Below are 7,168 nucleotides of genomic sequence, written 5' to 3'. Positions count from 1 at the left end.
AAGATCAACAGACAGCAAAGGCAGCTACTTTATGAGAATTCTGTGGCAATATTATTCCATCATTTCACAGTCTGCCTGAAGAATAAAATTCAGTGCTTTCTTCTGTAAACCTGATAAGAATGATCAGTGTTTAGGTTTACAGAGAAAAGATCCCCTAAGGAATTCCCCAAGGAACACCAAATCTGGTACAGTTCAGTCTCAATGGCAAAACAAGCCCTGAAAGACAGGAAGAAAGAAAACTTACACTCATTGAGTGCCTTTTACTTTTACAGAAGAGTAGAAGTTACTCATAATACTATACCCGTCATGATACCATCTCCACCATTTCAGAGGTAAAGAAAGAGAAGTCAAAGTTACTTTTCTAATGAGGAGCAAAACTGAAATCTAAACCCATCAGTTCCTCCACTAAAAATTTGATTTCTGATACTTTCTGAAATATTTCTACTGATTTAAAACTTATTTCAAATACAACCATTATCATACTACTTAGTCATCAAGTCTGGATGCAAATAAAATCTTTGACTGTTCAGTAACTCTTACTATTGATTGGTGGACTAAATGCTCCTTGAATAATGGTGACCAAATATATATTATTCAAGGGATTCCACTAATTGGCCTCTAAAGAACTCTACAATGATTAGATTCAATGATCCTGTTTTGCAGTTGAGGAAAGTGAATCTTGATAAAGTTAAAAAAACTTGGCCAACTTTCCGCACAGAATGGGGATCTGATTCCAAATACCATCTATATCTGTTGGGCATTGTGAACTACTACCTTGAGGTAGTTCACAATTTCAACATTAGATCATTACATTCTTTTTGATAGCATCCTAAAAGACTAATTTTTCATTGGTTGCTGTGAAAATAAAAGTACTATACAAAAAATTAATGTGGAATGCAAAATGATAATGGCTGTGTCCAATCTAATTCCAAAGTTTGAGAAGTCCTGCAGTGTCCAAAATGTACTAGACTATTAGAACAAAGATATATATTTTGTCACTTGGACTTAACTATGTAATAAACAGAAGTGCTATGTATTTCTTTTGAAGTGTCATAAAAAATTACTCAGACACTAAAGGCTTTGTGAACCAAGGAAGTTAGGGAACCTCTGTTCAAGACTCTCATTTTGAACTTAGTAGGTCAAAGCTCTAATGTCATAAGACCTAATCTGGAAGCCTGTGATTCAAATAATTTCATAAATTCATCTTCAAAACAAATAATTTTATATCAGTTTTTATATTAAAGTTACATTAAACAGCTTTACTTATTTAAGAACAAGAAAAAAGAAGAAAGATGAAAGAATCATATCCAGTATTTCTGTGATTAGTCTGTGGACATTTCTTGTTCTAATATATTCATAATATTATATTAGATGTATGATTAAATTTGTTTAAGAAGCTAGCAGCAAAAATCTCAGAACTCACTATTTCTCAGCTTTCTTTAACTTGGATTCATCCATATACATATATTCATCTCCTTCCAGAAGGTGAACAAAGGGGTATCTCCCATCTACAAGAGCAACCTTTGCATTGGGCCATAGGATTAAGAATTCAGGATCAAAGGATCTATCAGACTAAAAGAAGAAACATTGTTAACTGTTAGGGAATTACATGAATAGTGCATTTTTAATGGAATTATTACTGATCAAGTAATCCAATAAGCAAAAAATATACATTATGGCTGAAAGAGAATTGAATATATTTTTAAAAGCCTAGATGTGATGGCTAAGGTGATGTGAAATGTAGAAGAGACCTAAACATTCTTTATAATTGTGGCTGGTTGTGAGTTATTATTTCAATGATGTAATAGGAAATAGTACTAGGCTTGATTTTGAATGGTTCAAGGGAGATGTTAAGTACCCAACATAGTGCCTGGCACATAGTACCTATCCAACAAATGGTATCAAATATTTTTAATTTTGGATTTCAACAAACTCAAGAATTTCTTTGCTACACGATTTGTCTTTAACATTAAGGTGTTTTATGATATGGGAGAGAGTATAAAACAAATCTCAACCTTATAAAAGGATAGAACCTTTTTTTAGAGAAGCATATCATGAGATGTATTCCAAAAGCAAACTAGAATTCTGATAAGCGTTCAGTGCTTTTTAAATTGAGATGTTAATTGTAATCACCAGGGCAACCACTAAGAAAATAACTTAAAAATATATTAAATATTAAAATATACACTAGAAAATTTTTAACAAAAAAGAGCACAATAGTGGAAAAAGAACAAAAAAGGCAAAAGTTATATAGAAAAAATAACAAAATGTCACACAAAAGTCATCTCTAATCAGCAACTACTTTAAATATAAATAGATTAAACACTCCAATCATAAGGCAGAGAATAGTAGGGTGTATTATTTTTTAACAATCTAATTACATTGTGTCTACAAACAACATTCTTTGGATTCAAAGTTACAAATATGTTTTTTAAAAAAAAAGTATACTATGCAAAAAGTAACCAAAAGAGAACTGGAATGGCCTTACTAATATTGGATGAAATACCTTTAAGATAAAAATTTTTATTAGCGACAAAGACATTTTATAATGACAAAAGGATAAATTCATAACACATAAGGGAATACTCTAGGTAAACAGTTCTATGCCAACAAATTAGATAAGCTGGATGGAATGTACAAATTCTTAAAAAGATAATAACAACAAAAACTGACTCAAAACAAATAGAAAATCAAATATACCAATAAGAAGTAAAGGGGTGAATTAGTAATTTCAAAACTTTCTGAAAGAAATATCCAGGCCCAGATGTCTTTACTGGTAAATTGTATCAAATATTTAAAGAATAATTTATACTAATTCTTTGAAGACTTCTTTCAAATGTGGACATGGGGGGACTATTTCCCAACTTATTCTATGAAGCCAATATTATCCTGATAACAATATCAGACAAAAACATCACAAGAAATGTCACTTACGAATGTACATGAAAAATCCTCAATAAAATACTAACAAACTAAATTCAACAATACGTAAAGAGGACTTTACACCATGACCAAGTGGGATTTCTCCTAGGAATTCGAGATTGGCTTAATATCCAAAAATCAATCACCATGTTAATAGAATAGCAGACAAAGCCACATGATCATCTCAGTAGATGCAGACAAAGCATTTGAAAACATTAAATAATCATTCACTTAAAAAAATAAAATAATTTCAAATAAAAGGGAATTTTTTTCCCCTGACAAAACATATTTATGAAAAACCCACAGTTAACATACTTTATGATGAAAGACTGAATTTTCTCCCCCAAGATCAGGAATAGAATGTCTGCTCTTCCTACTACTATTTAACATTGTACCAGAGGTTGTAGCCACAGTAATAAGGCAAGGAAAAGAAAGAAAATGCATATATGATTCGAAAAGAAGAGTAAAACTATTTACAGAGGACATGATTTGCATGTAGAAAATTCTAAGGAATCCACTAAAAAAAGAAAACCTAGTAGAACTAATAAACAAGTTTAGCAAAGTTGCAAGATACAAGACTATACATATTTTTTTTAAAAATTGACTTTGTGTTGCATACTTTGACCAGCTAAATAATTTAAACCTAGATAGTAGCTACAAATAGCCTTGTTGGTTATCTGAAGGAATGATACTCTGAAATATGAGCGAGAGAAGTCTTTACTCACACAAAGTGTCAGTGCGCTAGAATGTGGAGGAACTGTTTCTCCATATGTGGATGGTGGTAGGAAGACTAGGGCAGGCTCTCCTCTAGCAGGTGGTGAAGAGTTAGTTTTGGAGACAGACTTGGGTTTGAATCCTGACTGCCATTTCTGATCTAATTCTGATGTCCCATTGGTAGAAAGGGGCCAATGAAAGTACCTGTTTCACATGTTTACTGTGAGGGTGAAATGAGAGAAAGCATGTAAAGTGTTAGGAGCAGTATCTGGAAGTAGAGGAATACCAGATAAATGTTGTTTGTCATAATGAGTGTTTACGGAGGTGTAGTTTTGGGGGGGGGGTTATATCAGATTTTCTTTCAAGCAGCAGAAAGGGTTTTAAAGTCAGATGGATCTGGGCCAGAATCCACATTCTTCCCTATATTATCTTTGTGAACTTTGATAGTTTAATAATTACTTTCTTCTATAAAATGGGAATAACAATAGTAAATACCTTGTTTCCTTCTCTAGAAAGTAAGTACCTTAAAGCAAAAGGCCACGTCTTCTAATTTTTCATGTCATTCTTGACATAATGCTGGACCTAAATTCTCAATAAACAGTATTTACTCACTAATTGATATACTTACTCAGAGCCTCAAAGGATGCGAGCGCAGGATCTGCATTCAAGGAGCCTTGCATGGCACAGTTTGGGACACATAGTAGATGCTTAGTAAAGAGCTTGCTAAGTTTTAAGATGTAATTAATTGTCATAATATGCATGGTGTATTATACATGGTATATGGCAAGGTAGCTAATGTTCTTGATTTGATAATTTGCTTCTTTGTTTTTTTAATGAGTAAATCAAAGTTCAGAAAATATTAGTAACTTGCCCAAATATATTCATCCAGTAAGTAGAGGAAGAAACATCAGAAATCAAACCTGACTTCAAAATCCATCACTTCCTACTATTCTTCATTGCATATAAATTAAGCAAGATAAAAGACAAAAACACAACCCAGTTAAAAGGGTATTTGAGGAAACTGAAATAGGCTTATGTTAACATCTATATGAACTGCTACGTATTCACTGCTCTTCAGAGTAAATTAGGCAGCAGAGTGTAAAGGAGTAAGTATCAGAAGCCCTGAGTTCTAGCCCTGTTCTGCTTTTCATAAGCTGTGTAATCTGAAGCAAATCACTCACACAAAATGCTCTGAACTGATTTGTCCCCAAAGTTGCAAGAATTAGATCTCCCTGATCAGCCCTGCAAGATTGTTATAAAACGTGTGAGATGAAATATATATGTGTGTGTGTGTATAAACATCTTTGGTAAATCTAGGAGATGGATTCAAGAGTAAGGCACTGATTCACATAATGTAACTCAGTTTTGAGATCAATTAGCAGTGAAGTTTAAAAAAAATAAGCAAAGCCAAATCACAAAGAAGAAGTCAAGTCACTTTCACCCTTGTTATTGAAAGCAGCTTTCTGTCGTCCACACAGGTTGCTTGGGAAACCCCTGTAAGTGGATTACAAATCCCTTGAATGCCAGCTCTGCTCACAACTAACACACACACACTACACTTCACATTTTTTCCCTAACAGACTCATTTCACAAAATGTGCCTAGGAGTGATCCCAAAGGGGTTTTGAACAGAGAATCAAAAGTTTGAGGGATCCTGCTGGAAAAAGGAAGACGAACCAGGCCATACAGTTATTTCAAGTTCACCCTTTTTTCTGTAATCAAAAGGGAAGGCTGTTTAGCTGCAGGAACAGTGGTCACGAGGAAACACCATTCCTAAAACATGACCAACAGAAAAAATTCATTGTGCATCCACAGAACAAAAGGTCCTCAACTAAAGTAGTTGTTTGGAAGCCGTCATTGGAAATAAAAGCTCTTCAACATGCCCGGATCACTCACCGTTTGACAAGAGTTTTTTATTCTCAAAAAACTCTGTGAAGTCGGCAAGGCATATATTCTTTGTTTATTCAGTACTTTCACTCAGCTAACATTTACTGAGCAACCACTGTGTTCCCAGTACTGTCTAGACCAGTGATGGTGGAAATGTTCTATGCTGTATTGTCCGATGCTATAATCACAAATGGCTGTTGAGCACTTTAAATGTGGCCAGCATTGTTACCGACCCTCCCGAGTCAGGCCCCAACCAGAGTCCTCCTACCGCATGTCATTTGAGCCCAAGTTCAGTTCAGAAGCAAAAGGTTTTATTCTTTGATCAGAGAATGGAGAGGCGGGAGCTCACGTTCTAGAGTACCTGCTCTCTGCGTCACACGGTGGGCGAGGCTGCTTTACAGGGATCTCCTAAGCCGGGAGTGGGCGGAGTTCTCGCTGGGCGGGCCTCCAGGCCGCAGCGCCAGGAGGCGGGGCTTCCCCACACGCGGCCGCCGCCGCCATTTTGACTTGCAGTGGCCTATGCAGCCCACTGGAGCGAGGCTTCAGGCGCAGCCCTTTGGTACCGGGAACGCCCGTCTGAAGGGCGAGGGGCAAGGCCTCTCTGCACGCGGCCGTCTATGAGCAAGTGAGACCAGACTAAGCACAAAGGAGAAGAAAAAGGTCAGACTTTATTACCCCGATTCTGTTTTTAATTCCTGGGAGTTGTTAATGGGCTTTGCGGGTGACAGCGTGACTGAAGAGCTGAATGTTTGTCTTTTTTTAAGTAAAGAAACCCAGTCTCGAAAGTGAATTAGCTGCTTTCACCAGTATCTCCTCTTCCCTTTCTTCTCTACCCTTTCTTCTCCAGGATCAAAGCAAAGCCCTGATGTCAGTCTCTTTGCCTGAGCCTTGCCCTGACTTTCGGAAGTGCCCACGTGGGTGGCCAGCTTATTCTCACCAGCTGAGAGAACTCCCCCTTCACACTCACAAGGTGAGTCTGCCTGCCCCCGGTACATGTCTAGTTTCCGTATTCTGGTTACACCTTGACTGGCTCATCTCATCACCTGCCAAGCTCAGTATTTACAATGTGCTGCTGACCATACTGTGGAGAAATTTATAATAAACCTGGACAGGTGAGGCCCGAATCTCCTGGAGCCAGCAAATCAGATTTCCCTGAAAAAAAGTATCCTAGGATGAGAGAAAGAGAAGTACGCTGAACTAAGAAAGTATGTTACAGGATTTTTAAGTATGTTATAGGATTTTAAAGATGAGTGAAGAAAAAAGAAAAAAGAAGGATTTCTTATTCAGGTCTTTCCTAATTCTTTTAAGGGTACAGAACAGATACACAATATAAATACATTGAGCATTTATCGTCTGCCAGGCTCTATTCTAAGTGCCTTACTATATCATTTAATCCTTCCCCAATACCTATTTCACACATGAGAACGCTGGGGCACAAAGAGGTTATGTGACTTGCCTAAGGTCTCACTTCTTGTTTAGGAGCAAAGCTGACTTGGTCCCAGACAGTCTGGCTTCAGAGTCTTCACTCTCAACCATCAGCTGTGTTGCTCCTCAGTATTGATCTACTCCTGCCACTCTACTAATTCTACCCCTACCCCTATTTCTACTACCACTACTACTACTACTACTGCTATTACTACTACTAC

This window comes from Camelus ferus, chromosome 13, assembly GCF_009834535.1.
Source record: "Camelus ferus isolate YT-003-E chromosome 13, BCGSAC_Cfer_1.0, whole genome shotgun sequence".
NCBI classification, from domain to species: domain Eukaryota; kingdom Metazoa; phylum Chordata; class Mammalia; order Artiodactyla; family Camelidae; genus Camelus; species Camelus ferus.
Note: the sequence above shows the minus strand (reverse complement) of the source record.